This window comes from Dermacentor variabilis, chromosome 1, assembly GCF_050947875.1.
Source record: "Dermacentor variabilis isolate Ectoservices chromosome 1, ASM5094787v1, whole genome shotgun sequence".
NCBI classification, from domain to species: domain Eukaryota; kingdom Metazoa; phylum Arthropoda; class Arachnida; order Ixodida; family Ixodidae; genus Dermacentor; species Dermacentor variabilis.
Window position 1 is genome coordinate 291,621,172 of NC_134568.1, and position 27,989 is coordinate 291,649,160.

Sequence of the window (27,989 nt, forward strand, 5' to 3'; positions counted from 1 at the left end):
GCAGTGCATTTCACTGCTGAACCCGTTTTACTCATGAAACTTCAATGCCAACTGAAGTGAAACTTCACAACAAATAGTTGTAGCGAAGCATGCATGTTACTTCAGTTCAATAAAGAATTAGGCATTCACCATTCAACTATAGTAGGCGAGGGGAAAGGTATAAAATTACGCGCTAATAATTGTACTTTTCTAGTTACCGTCTTATTTGGGTAACAGAAAAAGTTTGAAGTACGAATTATTTGCAGCCTCGCAAAGGAACAGTGGTTGGCGGTTATGAGGGCGTGAGCGAGGCTTCATTGCAGAATTAAGTTGTATCCGACTACAGTAGCGTTTTTTGAATTAGCTCAAGAATAATACAGAAATATATATTTGCGCAACAATCACAGTTCTTTGGATCCCTCGTTTACTGCTCTAACAAGCGCCACAACTGACTCGTGTTGTTATTTGGGAAATTACGTAATGATGCGTGGCCGCCAGTCGCGTGCAACCGCGTATGACGCAAGAAGCTGCGATGATACACGTACTGCGCTCATCGGTGAAGGTTAGAAAAACATCTACATAAGCACAGCAGAGAAGTGACTACGTTAGACGGCTCGAATAATAACTGTAGAAGCTTTATTCAGAACACATGGAATTGTCCTCCACTTCCGGCGGCGTTTTCTCTACTTCCTTTTTAAATAAAAATCTGCTGTACCTTTCCAGTAGATTGGGATGGATTTGTTGGGGCCGTTTTGGACGTCAACATCCGGGTATAAGTGGATCGTCGTGGCGACGGACTACCTCACCCGCTTCGCTGAAACTAAAGCTCTACCGAAAGTCAGCGGAGCCGAAGTGGCGAAATTATTCGTCGAGCACATCCTGCTGCGACATGGTGCCCCAGAAGTCCTCATAACTGACAGAGGAACGGCTTTTACAGCAGAGCTCACCCAAGCCATTCTGCAATACAGCCAGACAAGCCACAGCAGGACAACTGCCTACCACCCGCAGACAAATGGTCTCACGGAGCGCCTGAGCAAGACCCCCGCCGACATGCTAGCAATGTGCGTCGATGTCGAACACAAGACCTGGGATGCCGTCCTGCCGTACGTAACATTCGCTTACAACGCGGCGGTGCAAGAAACAACACAGATCACGCCGTTTAAGCTGGTTTACGGCAGGAACCCGACGACGACGCTCGACGCTATGCTGCCACACGTCACCGACGAAGATAATCTTGACGTCGCGACCTTTCTCCAGCGCGCCGAAGAAGCCCGACAACTCGCCCACCTACGGATCAAGAACCAGCAGCGTACCGACAGCCGACACTACAACCTCCGACGACGCTTCGTCGAGTACCACCCGGTGACAGTGTTTGGGTTTGGACCCCTATACGCCGACGAGGACTGAGCGAGAAGCTTTTGCGTCGCTATTTCGGACCGTACAAGATCACCCGACGTATTGGCGCACTGGACTATGAGGTCGTGCCAGACGACATTTCGCTATCACAACGGCGCCGCTCACGACCTTAAATTGTCCACGTTGTGCGACTCAAGCCGTACTACCAGCGTTGATGAACTTTGGGACTTCGCGTAACTGACCTTTGGACTTTGTTTCTTTTCGTTGTTTTATTACGTATGTTTAATAAGTGTCCTTTTGTGTTTCGCTCTCTTATATTAGTAGCATTGGGACGATGCTTTTTAAGAGAGGGGTATTGACACGTGTACTTATCTTTATCGGGAAACACGTTTCGCCGCCTAACAAATGTAATCGCACAGCGTGGGACGCGCCTGCATGTATCCGAAGTTTCTGGAAAGTTATCGATGCTTCTATCCGCTGTCTGTTGTCGCCGAACCTTATGTTATCTGATTTCATCACCTGACGCGAATGGTGTAGAACTTTGTGGAAGGCACGCGGGTCCGAACGATTAGTCTGGAACATTCGACGATTGCTGTATAAAAGCCGACGCGCTTGACCCGCTGAGCAGATTTTCGACGATCGCCGACCGCGTTCGCCGCTATCGTTGTGCTATAAGTGTAGCCTGTTTTCGTGGGCACAGGTTCGCCCAATAAAAGTTAGTTTTGTCTTTCACAGTATTGCTACTGTGTTTTTCAACGGCACCACCACGTGACAATATTGATCCATAAATAGTTTCTTAAACAACGATTAATTTGTTAATTTTCGCTTTTCCTTCCTGTTTAGCTGTTGCTTTGGCTCTTTCCCTTAGTAAATCGCTTAATTTCTCAAATCCTTGCGGCTCTTGTTTCCAGTTAGCAATTTTGCAGGAAAAAGCTGTACAGTTAGGGAAAAACCAGATTAACGGGTGACTGTCATATTGCCTATGAGTTTAAGGGTTATTACAGGGTTTGATGATGGACGCTGTCTCGCATTTTATTTTCCACCTTGTCTAACCCATGTCACGGGTATACATGTGCATAAGCAGAGTGTTGGTCACTCTGTAAACGGACTGTTGACGGACTGTAGACATACCCATTGTGAGTACCAACAAACCTTTGGCAGACCATCAGATGCGGCAGAGCGATTGGCTCTGTTGGTTTGCTGAAGCACACCATGTCGACAGCAGCTGACTCATGCATCCATCTTCTAAGTAACGCCGGGTGTTGCGTACTCCAGGGTAGCGTACCGTACTGCTGCCGAGAAGTAGCGGCGCCTGCCTATCGAAGCTCGACCGACATTACTTATTGGGTAGAGTGGCGTTGTCGGCGGGCTGCAGGCATCCGGTAGATCATGGCGACCAAGCAGGGGCGAGACGATTTGCTAGTGCGAAACTTGCATGGTTTATTCAAAGGTAGTTGAAAGAAAATAAGAACAGCATGAAGTATGAAGTATATCAAAAGTACATTTCGGAGCCCCTTAAATAGGCTCTCTACAAGTGTGGGTGGGATCTTGCTTCCGTCGATGACACGTGACAGGCACAGAGAGAGGGCCCCTCCTCCTGCATTACCGAGTACGGGAGGGAGAAGTCGATCCTCTTTTCGACGAATCCGGGAGAAGGTCGGGTGAATGACCTGTCGCCCGTGGGCTCCGGCCTAGTAGAGGGTAGGGGGAACGACCTGTCGCCCGTGGGCACCGGCCTAGTAGAAGGTAGGGTGAATGACCTGTCGCCCGTGGGCTCCGACCAAGTAGAGGGTAGGGGGATGACGTATCGCCCGTGGTGTCCGACGCCAACCCTAACACGGGTTGTGTACAAGGAGCATTTCCTGCGAGCTTTGTGGATATACAAGGTTCTACGATGGTGAGGAGGGGTGACCTAGATAACCGCAGGTGGGTGTCACAGGGACACCAGGTGTGGCTTAAGTAGATAAACTGAGACAATAGAATGACATGAAAGAAGGAGTGGATGGTGCAAAACAACATTTATTGGAGCGCTGCGTATTTTAAAGAGTTCATGAAATCACACGCATTAATCGTAGCACTTATTCAAATACAAAGACTGCAGATTAATGGTCGAAAACATTAGCACCCAAACCCAAAGCTTATACACCATATTCATCTGATCCCGCAATTAACACACTAATAAATAGTACATAAATAGTATGCGAACAGTAAATGACTAGTAAGCGATTACGGGTAATGTAAAGTAAGTAAGTAAGTAAGTAAGTAAGTAAAGTAAAGTAAGAAAACGGGTAATGTTTATTAATTAAGTACTGGACCATTTACTAATTGCAGGGCCAGTAATCAAAAGCTAGTGAAATGTCCGTTCGATTCGTCTGCACCACTGTGAACCAGTTCACGGCGGTTCACGACAAGTTCAGAAATTGTGCAGCTCAGTTTATGCGTTGCAGGCACAGCACGACACCCGAAACGAATGTCAAGGTGCAGACGCGGTGCAGGTGTTTTTTCCGACTAATGTGCCCGGAGTGTGCAAGTTTTAGAAGTCCTGAACTGCCGGTATGATCGGCTTATAAGGCTTTAATCCCGCGCTTGCGTAGACACAGCAGACGCACATAAGCGGGGTCATGTGTGCTGTGTCGCCTGCTGTGCTACTGTTTCGGAACTGTACGTCTGCACCAAGCGCCACCGAAAGTAGGGAGGGCGCAGCAAAATCGTGAAACAGCCGTGCACTTTCCCTGCACTTTTTGGAACGAATGGCGGGGTTCAGAGGGCGCCCTTGCTGCAGCGCTGAAACGAATGGCAGTCTGTAGCACCACGTCAACTGGTTCATGTGGTGCAGGGGAATCGAACGTACCTAAAGTCACTCATGGTAAATAGTTTATAAAGCAGCAACCGTACCGCCGTAGTGCAGCGCCCGAGTACACACTCACACAAATAATGATGTACGTATTCTGCACGCATAGTAAGTGCACCACGCAGCCATGAGAAGTTGTGTAAGTGGTAAATAGTTTATAAAGCAGCAACCGTACCGCCGTAGTGCAGCGCCCGAGTACACACTCACACAAATAATGATGTACGTATTCTGCACGCATAGTAAGTGCACCACGCAGCCATGACAAGTTGTGTAAGTGGTATCGGAAAAGGCAGATATAATGTAGCGATAAATGCAAACGATCGAAACAGAACGATCGGAACGTAATTTCTACGGCGGCAATGCTGTTTCAACAAGAGGAAGTATGTTCGTACATAGAGGACAAAACCACAATCATGTTATTATAGGTCAGGGGGAGTTTATGAACAAAACGATGATAGAGAATTGGAACCTTTTAATTGACAACGAAAGTCATTTGATATTTTAATTTCCAGTGGTATTGAATGTCTTATTCTTTCTTCTAAGAACTGAAGTAATCACTGTCCGTGTTGCTTGTGTTTCTGGTATTGCAATGTGATACGACAGAAATGTTAATTTGCAGTGGATAATCGATGGGGCGTAGCCAGGGCGCGGCACACCGGGCATGCGCCTCCCCCGAAATTTCTGTGTTACTATGCGGTCAGGCCAGCCACCCTCCCCACTCACCCGCTCCAGTCAAGTACGTGCGAAGCCGGCCCTGAGGCGGTGCGGTCGGCGTAACTCTATGGGAGGCATTTTAGATGCGTAAGCAATGCCTACCCAACGAGGAAACCCGTCCGTGTGTCCGTCACGTAAGACGATCGCTTCTAAGATAGGGCCCGAAGCAGCGAGGGAATTGACCTTCGTGCTGCCCTCTCACTTCAACGCGAACTAAGCGGCGAGAACACAGCGCACGTGAAGCTACCAGCACTCGACGCATTCTGTATCATCGCAGATCGCTTGTAAGACAGGGCCCTCGCGTCCGAGTCATGCCCAGCCGCCGACGGAATATGGGTTATCACGGTTGATAATGGTCCGCATCAAGAGGACGCAACGTCATCGACCACGCCTACGTACAAGGTCTACCAAACGTGACACTGTTGAATTACATCACGTACTACAGCACGCGTCGGGAAGCGCTCATCTTCCGCGAAGCAGCGGCCTCATCCTAACGCACTGTCATTTAATTTGCAGATAAAGAAGAAACGCAACAAGAATCAAACAAGAGACAGTGCACATAAAAAATGGTGTATATATTTGCTTCCTTTACAAAATATCTCGTCATTTCATCCTACGTCCACATCCTGTGAACAATGGTACTACTCGTGTCTTCGTTGTCGCCTCATGCTGGTCTCAGTTAAGATTTCAGTGCTGTAACCGCGCTTCTCAGTTTCATGTTTATTTCGCTGTGTTTGTCGCATTTATACCAAACACAGCAGCATACGACGACGAAACGGCATGATATTTGTAGCAAATGCTTACGCATCGTTTAGATAACTCCCACAGGAGATTCTGCGTGAAATTTCCTTTAAATATCGATTGCTTAGCAATCGATATTCTAAATTTTTCGCAAATTGCACAGTAGGTACTTGATCCCGACAATGGTTTTGTGCTCTGTATCGCGTCTAGTTGAATTCCACTGGTTAGATTTTTGTCCCTTGACACTTTTCTATACTCTGTTTCATACATCAGGCGCAACGCTGTGGAAGATACTGAACAAGTCCGGCCACGAAAATCTATCACTCCGCGCGTTCCCGTCTAGGCTTCGCGGCGCGCCAGCGGCGTTAGCACGTGTGAGCATTCACGTGAGGCTGCCGCGACGGGCTGCAAGTAAAAAACAACAAAAAGTAAATTGATTTGAAACATCGTGCTAGCAGCCGCATGAGTGCATGGTGTGTTTGTTTCTAAGGGTAAAAAAAAAATTTTTTTTATTGAGAACTGGGCTTATATAAAGAAAGTTTTCATAAAAATCGGTTCAAGGAGCACCGAACTATTTCTAAGCGCGAACGCATCTACTGCAAAAAATATCTCTAGCCTCCACAGCGTTGCACCTTAAGACACGGTGTATAGACATGTTTAAATGCATGGGGTGAATTTTAAAATGTTAACTGCAGCGTAGCGAGAATTCATCCGCTAACTGCACTCTAGTGGCATATCTTTTAGGTATCCGTCTATGTGGAGAACCAGTTTGGTTTTATTCCGCTGGCTAAATTTTTTCTTTTCATGGGGCGCTTTTCTTCGGCTGCTATGCGGCGAAGCCGCACTACAGGGGCAAAAAGTTCGTCCATTGCTCAATTGACGAGAAAGGGCTCGTCGATAATGTTAAAACTCATGGACCCGAATGTGCTACTACGATGCAATTTCGCGCCCTGACGTATAAGGAAATATGGCATGGTCATATTAGGTTTTACATAATAGTTTTACGCACCATTAATGTCATGAATATAATATATCACAAAACCAGTAATTCAACAATGAGGCCTGCTGGAAACTGATATTATGAAGTCAGTAGCGATAATGAACCATTCATTTTACTGGTGCAATGGTAGTTTTGACTCGTGCATGTCGTCCCTTGGTGTCATTCGCATTATAATTAAATTAGCATTTAAGTTAGCATTGCTAACTGATAACGCCCACTCTAACTTTCGTACAGCATTGCGTCATGAATATCAAATAAACCGTAATTCAAATAGTGACTCAGTTATCATAACTAGGAGTCGAAGGACTAAGCTACTAGTGGTCACGAATCACTTTGCTTAGCATGACAGAGAGAGCGAGAGAGAAGGCTGAGGCTCTTTATTCGAAAAACAGAATTTTGCCGGCGCGTATATTACCGCTGGCATGCTACTCTTTATAGGGATGGGGAATGGGATTAAAAGATTCCAGAAGCGAGTGGGAGAAAAAGAGGATAAAAATAAATATGAAATGTCCGAGTGGACCTGATACTAATACTAAGACAGCATGACAGTGGTAGCCTTTATCCATACACGTCATTGTTGATAGCAATCCACTAGTAATTAAATGACTACTTCATTGGTTACCGCTGCTCACCGATTATGCCCGGATATTAGTGATCATTGGTGATAGACTCCGTTCGAGGTTCTCGTGTATTATAGACTATATCGTAATGGAAATCAATCAAAAAGTCATACAAACAATTATTCTACTGTAACTAGGAGGTAGGGAAGAGTCACTAGTGATCCCAAATCACTTTGTTTAGTATGATTGTGATCGATGTGCTCGCACTTTTAAGCAGCACTGCGTCGCGTATATCAAATGAAAACTGAGAAGGTAGTTCAAATACTATTATAACTAGGAAATGGTAGGACTGAGTCACTAGTGATCACGAATCACTTTGTTTTCATTTAATTCATTGATTTCTATGAATCTCTTTCATTAAACTTCTCTTTCAATATTCAGCAGACATGGGCGAAATACTGGTGATCACTAGTGAATATGTTCGCTTTAATAGTCTCGACTATTTAGAAATCTTAGCTATATAGATAATTAATGACGGCAATTTAGAATGTGATTCTGAGTGAAACGTCTGAGTCACTAGTGTTACAATAACTGTTTACTATGATTAACTTCATTTTCAGTGTCTAGTTATGTAGGATAAAGGTGCAATAAACAAGCAGTTAGGTGAAGAGTATGACAAATATCGAGAGTGACTAGTGAAAGTGATTTTGCAAGTTTGGTGTTGTTGAGTATATACAACCCAGAACATTAAGGATACCATACGAAGAGTCATTGCCAGGGAAAATCACATTTCTACTGTGGCAGCTATAGCCGTAATTCGTCCGCGTCGCCAACGGAAACTGTTGAAGTGACAATAAACGAACGATTAGGTGAAAACCCTTGAATTCCGGGCCTGAGCATGTCACGATTACATCTTGAGTCTGTTTAGAAACAATGCGCAGACTTGAAGTTGGACAGGCTACCATACTTCTTGAGGCTTGTGAAAAAAAAACAAGAGGCTACGGAAAGCAAGCTTAGGCTTCCTTTCCGTAAGCCACTGAAAGAGCTCAAACACTGGAAACAACTGCTGCTTCAGTGAATCCCGTCGGATCTGCTGCACCCAACACACAGTTACGTGAAATATGAGACCACCTGCTCTCTGTTACGCTGAGATGCGACGATGCGGAAAGCCGTCTCCGACAAAAAACTTCCTGCTTTTGGTATAGGCGATAGCCCAGGTTAAGATTGGGCCGCGTCAGAGTAGAAATTGATTAATTTCTGTTCTGAGCATCTAGGGGTGACGGCAGTGATCCCACAGTTTGAACGTGTTCATAGTTCGGGCCGATTTCACGGCGAAAAATGTCGACCACTTATTGCAAAGTTCAGTTCTTTCAAAGTCAAACTAGGTATTGTGTCCGCTGCGCACAATATGGAAGGAACCGCGTTCTCGATACCTGAAGACATTTATCCTTCAACGTGGCAAGTTACGCAAAGGCTAATCGAATTTGCTAAGACTAACAAAAGAACCTTTCAAGTTATCACTGCATAAAATGCGCATGGTTAATAAGACCTGCTTGTTTGACCATGTGACTGATGGCGTTGCTCTATCTACCACATAGCTACAGAATATAATCGTGCATGCAACAGTGATAACATGGCCAGCGTTCACTGCGCCATCGTTATATGTATACTAAGATTCGAAGTTTGTTGCCAAAACGTGATTACTTCTGCGCGTACCTAGATGATAGTAGACCGGGCATTTTGATACTAACTGAAACATGGCTTCATTCCGATGTCACGCACGCAGAACTACTCTCCGATAACTGTAGCTGTAGTTACCGTTGTGACCGAGTAGGAAACAGAGGGGGCGGTGTCCTTTTAGCGGTCAGTTCCTTACCCTCCTTTTCAATCAATGCTTGCGCTAACGTTGAGATTGTTTGAGTTACATGTGTTGCTTCCTCCATAAGATTGTTGTTAGAAGCATGCTGTCAGCCACCTGATGCCGCTTCGTCATTTGTCAAGACCTGCGTGATAATATAGCTTGAGCCATTGAACTTTTAACATAGATATTGTTTACCTTCTGGGTGATTTCAATTATTCATTAGTTGAATCGTCGGTTCTCTCGTCTTGCTGCCGTGTTTCCACCGACTTTGTAAACTTGGGCGCTATAACGTAAAGCTATTCCAAACTTTTCTATTCCAACTCTGAAATGAGCCCTCGGGGATTGGTCAAAAATGTTTTCGCACCACCCCCACTTCGCGTCTGTCGTGCCACGTCGCGAAAACCGGGCTAACTCCCATTCTGGCATGACGTGTACACAGTGATTATCCATGATTCAATCGAACAAAAGAAAAATAGTTATTCCTAATTCGACGCCTTTTTGCCATTAACCCTGCGCTATTGCCCAACAGGTATCGGGCTGCAGCCATTTCACCTGTCTTTCACTCGACGTCACAAAACCGCGAAAACTCATGGCGTCAAAGTGACGTGTACGCATTAAAGATGCATTAATATGCCGCACAAGACTGGATTTTTTTCTCAATAGCCGGAGACTGCCCCGTTCCGGTCGCCCAGGCCCTGGCTACTCGCACCTGCTGGAGAGCATGGGTTTATTTGCGTATAACAAAACTTTTTGCGTAGCATAACGTTATCGAGCCCTTTGGGCACGTGTACGACATCGCTCTGCCACCTTTTCTTTGGTGAGGATCTGTTCGGGGGGGGGGGGGGGGCGGCATTTTTAAGTGTCCGTTGCACGCCGCCGCAATTGTAGACAAGCCACGGCAAGCAATGTAAGGGAAAGCGCACCAATCACAGAGGCCGGCGCCTGCGTCTTCGGCCGGTTTTTTTTTTTTTTTTTTCAGCGCGCGTGCTTGGCCTCATCCGAACACTCTCCCACTTGACCATGCTCTTCGCCTCTTGTTAGCCAAGGAAACTGCTCAATGTAGGCGATGTTATTCGTTTTGAAAGCAGACAAAAGTGACCTATAAACGACATGAGCGTTTGATTGGGCTGTTCAGACAATGCTGCGGGTCACCGCCCGATTTATTTTTATTTATTTGTTATTTATTGATTATCATACCCTCAGGGTGCCCAATGGGCATTACAGAGGGGGTGGGTACATGGTTTACAAATAAAAAGCATTCAAGCCTATAAGGACAAGGACGAGATAAACAGACAGTAAGAGCAACAAAATAAAAGAAAAAAAACCCAGCAAAATTCGAGTCATATTAAAAGATGATCTGCCACAGCGGTCTTGAATGATGACGCATCGGCTAAAATGGCGATAGAAGAGGGAAGGCGGTTCCACTCATAACAGGTTTTTGGCATAAGAGAATGCTTGCTTGCATCGGCGGTTGCGTAAATTTATAACGTAACGTTGTAGGGCTCCTTAACACGAAGCTATAATTTATCGCAAGTTGACCAGCATGCTCGCGGAACCAACATCCCGGAATTGTTGTTAAGAAGTGCGCCTGAGACTACAGGACCGGTAATGTGTATCGAAGGTCTTAGAGATCACAGGCTACCACAATTTAAAGTTTCTGCTCCCCAATCATTTAGCGGTAACACTGTTAACCATCCGAGATTATAATAAAGCTGACTACTGCAGTTTGAACAAAGGAACTTGAGAAAGTTTTTACAATCTAATATTTCAGCCATAGTTTTATTCACGGACTGTAGACGATAACTCGGTTTTTTTCAAACATAAAATTTTAGAACTCGTAGCGAAATTTGTTCCATTAGTTGTCATGAAAAATGATAGCTGAAACTCATGGTTCGGTAAGCAGCTCCTAACACCGAGAAACGAAAAGAAGCGTTCGTACAATAAGGCTAATTGAGTGAATAACGCCCTTTCCTGGCATGCGTACACAGATAGCTTGGGAAACTACTTGTAAAGCCTTACGGACTGGAAAGAATAAACACTTTTCTCAAGATTTGCCCTCTCTTATAAAAAATAACAAAAAAAAAGTTTCGGGCAGCCATTGCCCCCTAATAACTCTGCTAGTAACATCACTTCACTCGCGGGAGAGACTCCTGTTCCTGAGAAACAATGTCCAACTATATTCAATGAGTTATTTTCCTCTGCGTTCGTCAACAAGGATTCTTCTAGTATACCTCTTGTACCTGATCAAATCTCTGCATCCATGACACAATCGAGGTCACTCAGACGGGCATTGGCGATTTGTTTGATCGTCTTAAAATGTCTACTTCATCTGGAATGGACTTTATTAATTCGAAGATTAAAAAAATACCTCTGCTATTTCTACAGTCAAATTCTATTTCATACTTTCAGGCAATCATAGGCGTCTAGACAGCTGCCTAAATACCGGAAGGTGGCTAAGGTTCCACCGATATTCAAAACTGGCGACAAGCGCACACCGGGAAAACAATATCGCTAACCTGTATTTTCTGTAAACTACTTGAACACCTTATAGCGCCACATATCTATGAATACCTTGAATCTAACCATTTTTTCTTCTCTAAGCAACATGGTTTTAGCAAGGGTTAGTCATGCGATTCAGTTATTGGAACTCACAACGCATCTTCATTTTAACATGAACAGTAACAAACAAACCGATTCCGCTTTTTTTTTTACTTTTCCGAAGCTTTCAAAAAAGTTGCTCATTGTCGCCAGTTTTCTAAATTATCCGCACTTCGATTAGATTGTTTAACTGTGTCGTGGTTTTGTAACTTTCTTTTCGTCAAAGCTTTCTAACGTAACATCCGGTGTACCACAGGGAAGTGTTGTGGGATTTAGTATTGTTAATATACATCAATGACTTACCCTGCGGTTACCTTCTTCTGTTAGGTTGTTCGCTGATGACTGCGTTATTTACCGTACAATTAACAGTTTTGATGATCATATTTCTCTTCAAAATGACCTTGAGCTAATTTCCAGCTGGTGCAACACTTGGAAGATGTCTATGAACTCATCTAAATGCAAGGGGCTCTCCTTCACCCGTAAGCGCACTAACTTCGACTTTTCGTACTTAATAAATTATACCGTAGTTACCGGAGCTTCATCACATTAATATCTCGGTGTTCATCCAACACCGGATCTCTCGTGGAGCATGCATATATCTGCTATCTGTTCTGAAGCATCTAAAACACTAGGGTACCGCTTAGGAATGTACGTTTAGCTCGACTTCCAGTGTACGCAAATAAGCTTACCTTTCATTCTTTCGTCCGCATCTAGAATTTGTTCCATCTGTCTGGTCACCTCATGAAGACTATCTAATTGGCATGTTATTAAGTATTCAAAACAGGGCCGCGCGGTTTATTTCTCGTAATTATGTCCGTCATGCCAGCGTAACCTATCTCGATATCTCACTCCAGAAAATAGATGTACGCTGAACTATCTCCTTGTCATGTCTTTTCCATCGGTATGTCTACAACGACACTTCACACTATCAGCCGCTTGCACACACCTGAACGCACGTCGTCTTCGTAACAAATTCAGTTTCATGCACGTTTACGGTAAATACAAAAAGCATTCCCGATGATAGCGCTACATTATCTAACCGGGATGCTTTTCGTGAAAAACTACACGCCCTGTATGACTAATTACTGTGTAATGATGTGTCACTGTTCAACTATTAGCGTTTCTATTATGCTTGCCCTTTCGAACCACGGTATCTTTTTAAGTGTCTTGGCACAGTTTAAATTTTTTTCTATTCGTTTGTTTATTGCTTGTGTACCATGTTGATACGCACTTATGCGACCCTCTTTACCCTTCCCCCTTTCAATAAAGTTTATCACCACCACCACCACCACTTATGCGATTTCTTTGACCTGTTTTTCCCCTCCATTGTATTTTCTGACTGTATGCCTTCATAACCAATGTATTTTACTGGACCTATAAAGAATGATAAATAAATAAATAGATAAGGCGTAGTAGCTATAGTGATCGCTAATAATATTGAGCAGTTCAATATTCTTGGATTGTCGCGGAGCATGCATTCATAGATATCATACGAAAAGTCAATCAATGACCGATTCATTTCACGTAAAAGGAAACGGCGCGAAGAGCAAGGACCCGCAGCGCGCTGGCTGCCTGCCGCTTCTTGACGTCAGGAGAACGTCGCCTCGAAGAGCGCGGCTGCGCGCATGCCGCAGCCTCCCACGGTTCCGGTTTCGCGCGCTTTTTAAAATTATGGGGTTTTACACGCCGAAACCACTTTCTGATTATGAGGGACGCCGTAGTGGAGGACTTCGGAAGTTTCGGCCATCTGTGGTTCTTTAACGTGCACCTAAATCTAAGTACACGGGTGTTTTCGCATTTCGCCCCCAACAAAATGCGGCCGCCGTGGCCGGGATTTGGCGCACTTTGGTAGCCGAATTTCGCGGTGCCACGGTTTCGCGACCCCTCGCATTTTTACAGATCCAAAAAATGAAATGGCTTGTACCATAAATTGTAGGGCTTGTACGTAGAGCTGGCCTTAATGTTCCAGTTCAATGAGCCCGGTGAAATTAAATGTTTATGAATGATTTGTTCGAGTTTTGTTAAACAATGACTAGTTTCCTCGAATCACCTGTCACACCGTGGTCACCATGTCTCTGAAGGAACCGTCCTTTTGTTTCAGAACAGTTATTTTTAAATATTACAAAACTTATTCGTAGAAACACTCTTCATAGGCGCAGTTGCAGACAGACAAGGTAGTACGCTAAAAGCTCACGAGAACGTCAACTCCTATGCTTTTCCATGCACAGGCGTCTTCCTCAACTGGCTCCGTAACATGACCATTTGGGTGGCGGAAGCACCGTCCCAGTACTTGTTACAATGTAAATCAAGTAGCCCAGTAATACCCTGGCCAGACGAGATCCGTGGTTGGCATCTTTTTGTAACTTCGAAGGCGACTTGTTAGTGTCGACGAGAGCGATTTCGTAATTAACACCGCTACGCTTTCCTAACACCTTGCGGAGTCGACGCAGCATAAGAACGATTTCTCGTACAGCCGGAGGCGGTGAGCTGTAGAGCATAGAAGAACGAGACTTCGAGCAAAGTGCTGAACGTTCCGGTGGTGACTGTCGCATTGGGTCTTCTATATATTATATTGCAGCGTTTTGGTCAGGATTACAACACTGCTATAACGCAGCAGGAAGGTTACTAATAAGAACCGTATATACCCGTATGTTATTAGAAGGGCATACCCTTTCGGCGTTGCTAACTGAAGCTGTTGGAATTCAGGTGGCATTTCAAAATAGAATGTTTATAAATGCTGCCCTTTGAGCTATGCTGGTGCAGCGCGGGGAAGTTCAACAGATCGCCGTCAGGGCAATGTTCAAAATTCCTGAATATGTCTTGTTGCTTATCTTCGTATTAACGGAGCATTTATTCACGTTAAGTTCATTCTACACGCTTCACATATTTAAACACTAGCGACTCGGTCTTTTCAGTTCCTAGTTATCTTAAATCAATTATCATTTAGGAATCATTTCACTTGATATCCATAACGTTTAGATTTGTAAATAGTCTAGAACACTATAATGAATATAATCAATAGTGATTGCCATTATTTCGACACCGTCTGCCATAGAGCCAGAAAAAGGAGCTTTATAATGACACTCAATCGTAGAAGTGACAATCAGTGGATGAAAACTACCACTGTTATACTACACAAAGGGATTCGTGATCACTAGTGACTCAATCCTACCATATTCTAGTTATATTCGAAGAACCATATTTATTACTTTTGATCAGATATTTATGATGTTATGCTCTATAAAAGTATGAGCACATCGAGCTTAACGTACAATTTATGATCACTAAACACACTAAACAAAGCGATTTATTTTCACTATATAGTGATTCTACCTTACCATCTCCTCGTTATATATATTAATCATCGTTTGTATGACCTTTCATTTAATATTATTGACGCTAAGCTATAAGAAAATACAAAAAAAATCGAACTGAGCGTCATTAGTGATCGCTAAGGACTGGGCGTAATCAGTCAGCAGGGGTAACCAAATAGATACTCACTTAATGACTGTTTGATTGATATCAATGACGACTTGCGCGAAAGAAAGCTACCACTGCACCAGTAAAATAAATTATTCATTATCACTCTTGACTTAATCATACGAGTTCACAGTAAGCATAGTGGAATTACTCGTTTATGACATTTCATTCCATATTCATGTCATTATTGTGTGTAAACCAGGAAGAACTTAGCATAATATTTTAGTAACTAGTGGTCACTAATGACTTTAGTCCTATTAGTTAGCTGTAAGGTGTAGTTGCTTAGTTATTTGCTCCTTCTTTCACAGTGTGGTTACTGATTGGGTTTCATGACTACGTTTTCGATTGGAGGCTACTGTCAGCCTAGTAGAAATAATTATTTCAATTTACTAGTGACCGAAGCCTGCCAGTGCATAGTGATCATTGAATCACTCTAAGATGCATAAATTGAGAGCAACGACGACATCGGGCGTGCGTCATTCGCTCTCGTAACAATGTCATGCTAGAATTTTCTGGGGAATAACGTTCTAGAATTGACATCTTCTGTCTGTGCCACTTTCACAAAAGAAAAAAAAAAGAAAAAAGAAATCTTCTAACGTTGTCGCTAGTCACATGGAAAGAAAACCATTCGTGCCCCATCTTGCTCATTTATTTTGAACAAAGGAATTCAAATCTTAACATTTTCACAAAATTTTGCTTGCCTCGTAATTCGAATGTTCTTGAAGGACGTTCTGCTTTGATTACAGTAATTGGCGATTGGAATAAATCGGATCGCGTTTGGATTAATTTGAGAGGGAAATCCTGTAGTTTGCATAAGCGTAACGGAGTGTCGCTGCAAAGTCCCCTTCAGTAGTTCGTCTGTATGTGCTTAGTAGAGTTGCGCAATGGTCTGCCATCTCGTTTCAAGCGTTGTGTTCAAGCCACTACTACCGCTACTATTACCAACAACACCTAGATCTTGCCAGTCGTAGTAAATAAGGGGAAAGGGGAAAAAAGGAGCTCCTACGCTCTTTGCACCCTTCGGAGCTTGCTTTACGTCCCACAGCGGTAATCGTGATCTACCTTGCCCGCATTTCCTTTCATAACGCGGCGAGCCCGGTACTTCACGGTAGAGCACTGCATGGGCCCGGACCCGGGCCGACCCGAGAACCTGGGCCGTCCGATGCGTTTTTCGACGGGCTGAGGCTTGAAGCCACGGGCGCGGGCCGGATTCGGGCCCGATCATTAAAGGACCAAAGTCGGCCCTTCGAACACGCGCGAACGTTATGCATTGCATGGTCCAAGGCATTCCGTGCCAAACTGAACTGACATGTGCAAAGAGCTGGCTGTTAGTATACCTCAGCAAAGAAAATAGAAAACTGATGAGGTTCCACTTCTTTTTCCACAAAAACGAATATTGATTCCGCATAATGAAAATCAAATTATACAAGAGACCACTCTTCGAACCATTTCCCGTTTACTACTTTTGCTATGGCAGTATTACCTGTCTCGATACTATTGTATTGTTTTAGCGCTAACGCAAGGGGGGCCTATTTCTACATGTGCGTTTATTTTATCCTGTATGCTCGTGAATTTGCCTGTTTGTATATGAACGAGGTTTTTCAGCGAACAATCTCAAAAGCTTTTAAAAATTGCCTATGGCAGATAGCACAATTCTCATGAGCTGGTCAACCTGAAGAGGCGGTCATTACTTATGAGCGCAGTCATTTGATTTTATATCATATTTCGTAGGCTTTCTTTAAACACCGAAAAAAAAAATCACCACGCAGCCTGTACGTTGCCAGGAGACTTGGATCGGTCGTTTCGGTACCCCCTCTACAGCGTAAAGATACGCACTTGACCCTAAAGTGAATATAAAAATGTTGGTCTAATTGTGAATATTCGATGAGGATATGTTCTACAGAGGCTTCCATGGTGTCATAGTGTACACAATCTGAAGTTGGTCTTTTCCGTATGCGACATAAAAAAGCTGGGTGTCTATGGCACATCTGCGATGCAAGAGTGTGTCTGAAGGCCGTTCTATCTTTCAGTTTGACTGCGGCCGAAAGAGAACTTCGCATGTCTGCTCTTGTGTGTGTGTGTGTGTGTGTGTGTGTGTGTGTGTGTGTGTGTGTGTGTGTGTGTGTGTGTGTGTGTGTGTGTGTTTGTGTGTGTGTGTGTGTGTGTGTGTGTGTGTGTGTGTGTGTGTGTGCGCGCGCGCGCGCGCGCGTGCGTGCGTGCGTGCGTACGTGGGTTCTGCTTAAAGAAATGAGCTGTAAATATACTTAGGTGTATTTCTTTTTCATGTAGCGTCAAATTTGGTGGTGTGATGACCAACACGGATTTCCACGCGTCTCAAGTCAGCTGTTGTTTTTAAACGTTTGAAGTAAAACGTCTCAAGTCGGTCTGTGTTGTTAGACGTTTGAAGTAAAGTTTCGCGCGTATATTAGCCTCAACTTGCCATTTGAATAATCTTATACATCCTTCCTTATACATCAGGCAGGCGCCACCATAAAACACGACGCTGTGGGCGAGACGCTACAACGTTTTGCGTTTTTTGTGGACCTACGCCATCCGCCGCCTTTCCCTTTTCATGCTGTAAAGGCTAATTATTGTTATATCATGCTAAGGTATGCGCGATGCAAGTGTAATACACTTTTTTTTTTCAAATTCAGGAAAAAAAACGATTTATTTATATAATGTGTATGGTTCATTGTTAGGTTGATGGGACGTTTTCTTTGCTTCAAACACATCAGCGCGGCTATGAGAGACGCCGCAGCAGAAGATGGTGGTTTATATCATATCACCTCCTTCACGTTTACCTAAATTTAAGTACTGGGTTGTCTTTGCGTTCTTTTCCATTAAACTACGGCCAGCGCGGCAGGGAGCTGAACCCGCGACATCGTGTTCAGAAGAACGCCATATCCAGTGAGCCGCCGTAATTAGGTTGCTTATTTATTCGGAGCACAAAGGGGAGCCATAGCTAAAGTTGACGTTTTCACAGTGCAACATTCTAAAGGACAAGTAATGGGGCCCAGAACACCTCAGCCTGAACAGCACTGTTCATTGCTTTATTTTGTACTAGGACTAAAAGGATGGCACATATTTTTTTGCATACAACAGATAACAAATCGAAATGGGGAAGACTGTTTTTCTTAATTCGCGCGCGAAAACTCTCAAATTGTCGACGTTTTGCGATTCTTCAGATTTTGCCGCCAAAATTAGATATACTGGCGCCATAACAGACTAAATAAATTTTGCTGTTGGTTTAACATGTAGCCAAGTGTGAACAGGAAGTAACTCGCCATAAGTTCACGGTAACAAAACATTAAAACTGTACAAAGTGGCCGACTTTGCTGCCTTAATTTTATTCAAAAGCCAGGTCGGCCATTTTTTCGTTGTGCTATGCGCTTGCGTAAAAAAAAAAATTGAGTGAATTTTACGAAGTTCTCTTTGGTAGGTATAATAAGTATGAGAGCATAGAAAGTTTCGTAATTTTTGTACACTAGCTCTCTCAAAGTCGGAAAATCGCGGAACAGCATAAGCAGCTGTTTACAATTTGTCAGAGTTTACGTTTTTTGCGTGCTGAAACAAAGGCATGCGCTAAAAAAAATAAGCTCGGTTCCGATGTGTTAAGACACTTTGATGTCATAATAATGCTGGCGCCCGCATACAACAGCGACAAAGACAACAACAATAAGAAGAATAACACCAATAATAGTAGTAAATTGGAGTAGTTAGATCGGTCTGAATATTCTTTGCAAAAGAGCACAGGACATCTGCTCATCAGACCACCTAATTATCTGCCGTCCTCGACTGTGGTTGCCTTCTCTTGGCACCCATCTGTCCTATGCATTACATCACCTCCCCAGCTCCGTTCTTTCCTCTTAAGAGGAAGCTTTAGCTCGGGCGCTCCTATCTAAATACATGTAAAAGGAGAATTCGTTTTTCTGGGCAACCACGGCACCAAATTTGACGAGGTTTACTGCACTTAAAAGAATAACTTAAAATCTAGTGACTGTTGGTATCGAATTTTTTACTTTGCTTGTCAATTTTTTACTAAAGATTGGCAAAAATCGGAAATTTTCAAAAAAGAAAAAATTATCACGTTTACAACTCTGTAACTGAGCAACGAAAAATTATAATACAATTCTGTCAATTGCATCAAATAGTTCATCTAAAGCGGACAAAATTGATATGTCACACATGAAGTGAAAAAGAATTAGTTATATGGAAATACAGCTTTTGCAAAACCCTTGTAAACAACGTAACAAATTCACGTAAGCTGTAAAATTACATGTCGAATTTGTCCGCTTTCAATGATATAATGGATGCCGTTTACACAACTGCGATATTTGTTCTTGATGCAGAGCTATTAATTTTTAAACTTCGTGCTTCTATATTTGTCAAACATTCACGACCTAAATCGGAATTCAGCTTCCAACGGTCACTAGAATTGACCTTTCTCTCTCAAATGCAACAAATGTCATTTAAATCGGTCCAGGGGTTTTCTCATAAAAGCGTTTTTACGTTAACATGTATTTGAATAGGCCGCGTCGGAGTTAGGCCCGAGCTAAAGGTTCCTCTTAACGTCAACTAGAAAATCGACTTCCCCCGTTTGCTCTAATATCGACAACATTACGACTAAAATGTTTCGTTCTATCACTCGTTGCGCAGTCAGCTCTTTTTGCTCAAGCCTCTTAACCTCAGCGTTTCTCTGCCCCATACGTTAGTACCGGTAGAGTGCAATGATTGTACTTTTCTTTTCGAGGATAGCGGTAAGTTGCCGGTAATGGTTTGGTAATGCCTGCGGGAATGCGCTCCCAGACATTTCTATCCTTCTGTATATTTCCTTGCCGTGATCAGGGTCCATTGTGGGCAATTGACCTAGATACACGTACTCCTTGCGCAGACCCTAGAGGCTGACTGGGGATCATGAATTTTTGTTCTCTTGCCAGGGTATTCAACATTACGTTTGTCTTCTGCATATGAATCTTCAACTCTGCTCTTACACTTTCCCGACTAACGCCTTCAATCATCAGCTGCAATTCAACTTTAGAGTTGTTGAACATATATACATATAAGAGATACATATATACTGACGTACCATTCTTTCATTTTCCATCGCAGACCGACACTCCAGTCTTCAAGCATCGTCTTGACATGCAGGTGAGTTCCACTTTCGTTCTCTGTCCTTCGGAAGAGCGGGCCGACACGGTGGCTCGGTTACGGCTTCTCAATCCCAATAGAAATGCCGTTGGGTAGCACGACGTGGAACGCCTGGGCGATGTTCCAGTTCAGCTATAAGCCCATGCCAACAGACACACAAAAGGGATACCTTCGTATTCCTACCTCGCTACACGGCAGCCCTGGACGATAAAAACCGAATCAGCAAAAAAAAAAAAAAAAACAGCATAACTATCTTGGTTTAACAATAACGTCCGACCTTAACTGGACAGCACATATAAACAACATTACTTCTTGTGCATTACGAAAACTCTTCTTTCTCAAAAGGTGCCTGCGGTTGGCATCAACTAACGTCAAACATTTAACTTACATTACATTTGTGAGACCTGTCCTTGAGTATGCTAATGTCGTATGGTTCCCGCACACTAAAACAAACATATCTAAACTGGAAAGGATCCAGAGAAAGGCAATTAGGTTTATCCACCGAAAATACCGGCGCAGTGATTCCCCTACTCTTCTTCTAACACAGTCAGGGCTTGCAACTTTGGCTGTACGAGCAAAACGAGCTCGTCTAAAATTTCTGCATCAAATATTACACAGCCGACTAAAAATAAATGCCTCTGCGTACATTACCTTTTCTAAATCCCGCGTACTTCGTCATAATCATGCATATACACTAAACGAGTTCCTTTGTAATAACGATACCTTTCTGTCTTCCTTTTTCCCCCGTGTTGTTCGCGAGTGGAATAACCTAGATTCATCTGTAACTAACACAGTATCGCAGTCTGATTTTGTTAAGTTATTAGAAAACGAAATAATTAATTAGGAAAGAATAGATCTTATGCATATATAATTGTCAGAACCCCCATTTTTTTAACTGTAGCTAAACATTTACCCGCTTTGTTTCTTTCTTTGTTTTTACAACACTGTAATATTCCTTACGTACATGTAACCTGAAGTGTACTATTTCTGTGAGTTTCTCTTGTTATTCATATTATTAGTGTTGTAAAATTGTGCATTGAACCTGTTTTATGTATTTCCATTTACGTGTTTTCATGTTCTTACCGTTCGGTATATAAACCATGAAATGTATGTATAATCATATGCCCACCTGCTATGGTCTCGATATGAGACTGGCAGTATTGTAAATAAAAATAAAATAAAATAAAAGACCCGTTATTCCTCTGCGGAACTAGGCCGACATAAGTTGGCAATGAAATATATCTTTCTTAATTAGTTATTTTAGGTTATATGGTGCGATTGCGAAACTGAAGCCGAGCACAAGCGAAGTCATGCCTGCTGAGCCCCACATTCAGATGTATCTGTCTCCGAAATCAGCTAAAACAGTGCGTTGGCCTTCAAGTTAAAGTCTTACCCGACTGCTATCAATCAATCAATCAATCAATCAATCAATCAATCAATCAATCAATCAATTAATTAATTAATCAATCAAACTGATAGAAAAATTATTTTGGGAAACTTGAACGCCAATGCACTGCGTAGCACACTTTGAATTCGGATATCTCTTGTGGTGCTAGTCTCAGGATTTCTGCTAAGCAAACACGACTTCACAACTGCTCGAAGTTCATTATTGCCTTTGTTTCAGCAGAAAAAGATAGAAAAGTGGGAACTGCGGCATCACGTTCTGACTTTGAGAGAATAAGAAATGTTAATAAAACTTGTTGTTTTCATGCTCTTTTACCTACTTTACAGAACTTTGGTACTGGTATAAAATAAACTCGAAATTATGCGCGAGCCCTCAGCACAAACAAATGAAGGCAAACATGGTTTTTGAACAAGTACTAGAAAATGGATCTTTTTTAAATTTTTTAACGTGTCTTGTTGTCGCGTGTTTCTGTTCATACCTTGCTATATGCTAAACGCGCAGAAATCTATATTTTATCTTTCCTACGTGCCACCGTTAATAAAATCATTTATTAATATTTATTATTAACGCGTCGAAAAGTTGAACATTTCCGCTCGCGCACTAGAACAGGCCACCATTTTTTGTTTCGCACAAATTTCCTCATTGTCTCTCCTCATTGGTAATCTGTTATATGCAAAATACATGCTGCATTATTTTGTTCTGAGTAAAAAAGCAAATAATTGTGAAGTATAGGCTACGGATTCGGCGCTCCACGACATGCCTTCTATGGCATGTCGTGCCACTAGTAATTGCAATAGTAATTCATTAATATATATATATATATATATATATATATATATATATATATATATATATATATATATATATATATATATTAATGAATTACTATTGCAAAATGTCGCGGTTTCGTCCTAGAATCGAAGCAGCGATTGTGATAGCAAACTGGCAAATTAGTAGTTTTATCGGCCGTATAAACTTGTAAACACTAGCTTAGTAACTAAATTAACAAACATGATGTCAGCGCGCACATGCAACCATACACAAATCACGCTCGATGACCGCGGACACTCGCTGTCACAACCCTGGCGTGAGGAAGCGCGGCAGCAGTAGCGAGCGAAGTGACCTTTGTGCTGTCTATCGCTTCAACGCAAACTGAGCAGCGAGAACGTAGCACACGCAAAGCTACGAGCCGTCGGCCCACCTAGACTGTGCTCCCAAGGCTGATTCCTTTGTACTTGGTGTTGTACTTGGTGTTGTAATTTGGTGTTTGTACTTCGTGTATAAGTCTACAGCATAAATGCATTGCTAGTTTAGGTAATTGTATTTTCGAGGTTATAGACCAACGTAGTACTATTAACATAAAGTACTTGCAATATTCACAACAAAAACAAAAAGACAGCAGATGTGTGCGACCATGGAGAATTACAACCCGATTTCCAACGAAGCTGTTTCTTTCGAACAGCTGCAGTAAAAGTTACAGTTTCTTGTATCTCATACTTTAAAAAAGTGTCCTGTGTATACACGTTGTCCCAAATAACTTCAGCGAAAGCTTTAAAAATGAAAGGCACTCCGGACATGTTGAACCGAATGCATAATGTTAGCACTGGCCTAGAGGTACTCAGGCTTCTTTTTTAATTTTCCCATTAACTAACGGATTAGTCCTGTTTAACTTTTTAAGTATTGGCTGCAGACCCCAAGTGTGATACGAAAGTTGTAGAGCACCTTGAGAAACCTCTCAATAAATTGTTTCCAACACGACATATTTCCCGTGATGCTTTTTTCAGCGTTCCAAAGAAAGCCCGCGAAATATGAAAAAATACCATGTGACGGGGCGCTTGGGCACTGTTATTCTGCTGCTCTCAAGCGTGCGATTGATGAACAAGGTCGGCTGCAGCGAGACTGGCCCGCGACAGGGCGTTATGACTGGTGTAGGTATCTGGGCATGCGGCTCTTATTACATGACGGTGCAAATGCGTGCTGGTGGCCGAGCGTTGCCGAAGCGATAAAGCGTCTAACGCCACAAAAAAGAAAAGACGAAAGCAACATTTTGATTCTGCTTGAAAGAAGAAAGGGCGAAGCGCTTGGGAACGATTGAAGCCGATGACGGCTGCTACAATTTTGCCTTAAATTTGTACACAAATTACCTTGTAGTAGTTTTCGAATTGAACGATGATGCTGCAACTTTAAATCTTAGGGCTCATAACAGCGGATAAATCACACGCGGACAATAACTAATGGTAAAAAAAAACCTTGACTATAATGAAGGAAGATTACGCATGTCTTCTTCAGACGATATCATAAGACGCCAACAAACACTGACACCAAGGACAACATAGGGGAAATTACTTGTGCTTAATAACTGAATAAAGAAACGATAAATTAATGAAAATTAAAGTGGATGAAAAAACAACTTGCCGCAGGTGGGAACCTAACACACAACCTTCGCATTTCGCGTGCGATGCTCTTTCTTTCTTGGGTATGTATGTGTCCTAGTAGAACCCTGGGAGTGTTAGCCAGGGCCACCACTCACAGACCTTGGCGGCGGACGTGGAACGTCCTTTTTGCCGCAGGCGTCACGAGAACGTGATCTTTTCGGTTGAAGGCAACTGGTCAATGAACCCACATATGCTACCTGAAGGCATCAATGTAGCCGAATTCGAGATCCTCTTATGTAATAAACGAGAAGAAAGGGGGTTATAGAAGAGCGGCCCGATTTTTATTAGTCATATCATTTGTTGGCTTCTCGTTTATTACATCTATAATCTATATATTATTACATTTATAATATATATATATATATATATATATATATATATATATATATATATATATATATATATATATATATATATATATATATATATCACTTAAATTATTATATATTAATACGGCATATGTGCTGACAGTTACACCTGTAAGAAGTTGATTCGATTTTTTATGATGATAAGATACTGAGACAACAACGCTGTTTTTGCGCAAATTTCTTTCGTCTGCCAAGTGACAAGGAGTAGCCGGTGCCTCCACATAGAGGCGCCAACCTCTCCTAACATTCACTTCAATAAAAAAAAAAGAACCCTGTGTAGGCTATCTCTGGACAGAGATAAAAGTTCCAGCATTAGATAATCCAATGATTTCATGCCTAAGGCACACAATCGTTGGGTGCGGCTGATTATAATACTTTATCCTAACCTCCCCCTCGCCCGCAGGTTAAATGTAGCAAGCTGATTCGAATACGGATATAGCGGCCCCAAAAATCTGGGCATGATGAAAATCGCGCAAGGTGACATTTGTTGCGGCGGGTACGGCCCAGCGTCAGGAGTTCGCAACGCGAGCATCTATGGTGAATCCCGCGCGTCGTCCGATGCAGGGCGTCCCAAGAAGGCAGAAAGGGCATTCCTCGTTGTCCAATCAGAGGATGCGTAGTAAAGAAAACCGTTACTTATGTGGTGACTCTGCTTTTCCCTTACGACTTCTCTCTATATAGATGTGTATATATTAAGAAAGGAAATTTAGCTTCAGCTGTACTTCTGTTGGACTTTATAGCACGCCGCCGACAGTGGCTACTTTCAAAAATTGAAGGGCAGATTACATAATAAGCCCCCCCCCCCCCTCGGTATATACGCCTATGGTTTGTGCCATGTGCTCTGTTAGCTACAGAAGCAACACCGGTGCCTTTTATGAGACATACAAAGCGTCACTGTAGTTCCTGTAGCTCAGTCGACGTGGCGTACTCCTGCTGAACACGATTTCGCGTGTTCGACCCGCTACCGCGAAGGCCGCATTCGAACAGATACGAACGCATAGTCACTTCAGTACTTATATTTATGTAACCTTAAAGTATAAGATGTAGTGTAACGTAGTCCACAGCCTTCTACTTTGGTGTTTCTTACATCCCTATATGCGAGTCTGCTGCGAAGCGATGAAAACGGTCCTGTCGACCACTCAGCTATAAATATTAAGGAAATGAATCGATTCTTGTTGTAAAATCGTCTATTATACTTCAATCGTGTTAAAAAATTTAATTCTGGGGATTTATGTACCAAAGGCACGATACGATTATGCGGCTTACTGTAGTGGGGGACTACGGAATAATCTTGACCACCTTGGTTTATTTATAGTGCATCCAATGTACGCTGGTCTTGCATTTCGCCACCGTTGAAATGCGGCCGCCGCGGTTAGGATTTGATTCTGCGCCCTCGGGCTTTGCAAGCGCAACGCGAAAGCCACTATAGTATACGCCACCACCTTGGGTCTTGCATCGTGTAACTTTTAGCATGAGGCAAATGAAATTAAGCTTTACAGCATGAAAAGGGAATGACATGTAGTTGTACAGGTTCTCAAAATGTAACAAAAGCTGTTGCGCCTCCTGTATTGCAGTGTCGTGGCTTGGCAGCGCCGTGTTTGGGGAGGGCTGATGTTTCATGCCCGTTGACCAAGAAGCAACTTGCAGTAGAGCAAAAAAGAATAAAGAAACAAGGAAATAATTTTATGAATCCGTAAGGACAAAGATTTGGCTATAATAGCTGCAAAACTTTACATAAAGGTCTCAGAACAGCGGTTTACTTTAGATTCGTGGAAATCCGTGTTGGTCATCACACGAGACGATCTGACGCCAGATAATAAAGCAATGTCTCAAACTGTGTGTCTACTCTTTATATCTGTGGTGTCTCTTTCTAACTACAAAAGAATGAAAAGGCATTCGAAGTTCTTTTCCAAGATCAAGAGAATCGACGTGGAGATGTGCATCTCATAGAACTCCGCACGTGCTAACTTTGTAAGTATTAAATGACATCATTAAAGATAACCTCCTTATTTACAGCAAGCTAACGGAAATGAAGTCAACTTATACAAGGTGCCACAGTGAATTGTTTTTGAGGAGTCGCAGGTTCGGATCATGCCACAGTTTACAACCGTTAATCGAGCGGTATTGAATACACGTGAGCTTCGACTCCAGAGCGCTTCCGGGACTTTTCGACCATTTCTCATTAGACGGCGTTTCATTTCCTGCCAAGAGCTTTTACCATACCGAAGGTGGCAGCTCATAATATAGAAACAACGCTTTCGGTGATTTATTAGTTAAGGAGCGCGTAATATGCCTTGTTTTGATCTCATATACGGGCAACGCAAAGGCGGGTCAAACAAAATAGTCACACTCACGGCAGATAATAGCTCTGAAGTCATGTCTGTACACTTAAAACATCTCTGTGCTCGTACCCTGACCGGAGACGGTGCGTGCGCGCGTGTATTTTTAAGGAAAACGTACTGAGCCCCGTGATATTGCCCCCGTTCCGGTCTTGTGCTTTACTGTATTACCGCGGTACATCGTGTATTCTTCACCACATTTCAGCGCTGTACTGTGGCAAAGCTGATTATAAGGAATCAATTATTATGCAACGCATAACTTGCCGTGGGGCTTTACATCCTAAAGCCGCGACGTTGAGTTGAGGGACGTCGTAGTCGAGGGGCTTTGGACTAATTATGAACACATCGGCTGCTTTGGTGCGTCAGCCAAAGCTCGCGGTACACGGGCGTTCTTGCATCGGGCGTCTACACTCGCAAAGCGGACGCTGCGACTTCGCGATCAACAGGACACACCATAGCCGCTGGGTCATTTGTGAAAAAAACGTCGGTCCTAGATTTGCTTACCCCGATTCGAGGGCGCGTATACTTTCACTGCGAGCCAGACTTTGGCTAGGCGCTTTCTATGGTCACTTTCGATCCCCGTCACACGCACATTGCGAACACACCAACAGCGTTTGATCTTCGCCCATACTTGACTGCAGAACCGAAGAACGTTCAACCGTTTAACTAGGAGTCGTAGTAGTCGTAGCCGACAGAAATGTGAACACGGTAACAATAACATTTCATGTTGTTTTCCTGGCTTCGTCAACGCTTCGCCGCCTTGTTCGACGCCTGCGCCACCTTTTGAAAGGAATTCATTATGGTTTAGCTAGCTAGACACGTCATAATTATTTTCTTACACAGCGTGGTCGCCAGTAATTCTTAGATTACGGCGCGAAAAAGTTGCTTCTTCACGTCTGCGTAGCTCTACCATAGAATACCTTCACTGAAGACCGGCTGGTTGATATTGCAAGTGGCAATGTAATTGCGTTAAAAAAAGTAAAGAAAAGTAATGAAATATAAACTTTTAGGACACTAAAGTGTGTTATTTTTACAAAGAATTACTGACAAAACAAATTAAAAATTGCAATTGAAAGCATAAAAGTCAAGCAACCTGCCCCATGTGTAACTGCAAAACCCTGGCTACATTGGGCAGTTTAAAATTAAAAGAAAAG

The 27,989-nt window shown here is 43.0% G+C and overlaps 1 protein-coding gene and 1 long non-coding RNA gene across 2 annotated transcripts in view; one reads left to right on the forward strand and one right to left on the reverse strand.

Annotated features, from left to right (window-relative positions):
• Nucleotides 1-27,989, forward strand: part of LOC142567368 (uncharacterized) — a 996,706-nt gene that overhangs the window by 898,405 nt on the left and 70,312 nt on the right. Inside the window, exon 8 of the transcript XR_012825184.1 lies at nt 20,250-20,288. The gene's annotated coding sequence lies outside the window, so the exon portion shown is untranslated. The remainder of the gene's footprint in view (nt 1-20,249; nt 20,289-27,989) is intronic.
• LOC142567488 (uncharacterized) lies at nt 2,706-27,684 on the reverse strand. The gene is made up of 3 exons (XR_012825189.1): nt 27,340-27,684; nt 20,227-20,399; nt 2,706-3,204 (listed from the first exon to the last, which is right to left on the reverse strand). It is a non-coding gene; the product is annotated as an uncharacterized LOC142567488 (long non-coding RNA).